Below are 391 nucleotides of genomic sequence, written 5' to 3'. Positions count from 1 at the left end.
ACCCCCACCCCACTCCCCTAAGCCCCCACACCTGGGCCCCTGAATCTTTCAGTCACTCGTCTCTAAAGGCTGATTCACAGAATTTCAGGGCTTGGTTGGCATCCCCCTGCTCTGTACTCCACTCAAAGTGCAAGGTGCCCTGCCCCTAAGGCGGTGCGAAGGGGGGTTTGGGGCACTGTGGAGTTGCCCAGCTCAAGTCAGCGTGGCCTCAATCCCCGAGGGAGGAATGGGATGAGTGAAGGCCTTTGAGCCCCCCTTCCCTGCACAGAGCGCAGCCCACGCCTGCGATGCCCTCAGGAGTGCTTCCCGAAATGTCTTTGCTCCTCGTGCACAGCGCAGGGCCGTTCTCTAGAAAAGGGGGCACCCCTCACTCAGGGTTCTCTCTTCTGCA

The 391-nt window shown here is 60.4% G+C and overlaps 1 protein-coding gene across 1 annotated transcript in view; it reads left to right on the top strand.

The window, feature by feature from the left end:
• SUN3 (Sad1 and UNC84 domain containing 3) overlaps positions 1-391 on the top strand; it is a 40,547-nt gene that overhangs the window by 25,871 nt on the left and 14,285 nt on the right. The gene's annotated exons all lie outside the window — the stretch shown is intronic.

The sequence above is a fragment of the Bison bison genome, unplaced genomic scaffold, assembly GCF_000754665.1.
Source record: "Bison bison bison isolate TAMUID 2011002044 unplaced genomic scaffold, Bison_UMD1.0 scf7180017864522, whole genome shotgun sequence".
In the NCBI taxonomy this organism is placed as follows: Eukaryota; Metazoa; Chordata; class Mammalia; order Artiodactyla; family Bovidae; genus Bison; species Bison bison.
Note: the sequence above shows the minus strand (reverse complement) of the source record. Positions and strands in the feature narration are given on the sequence as shown.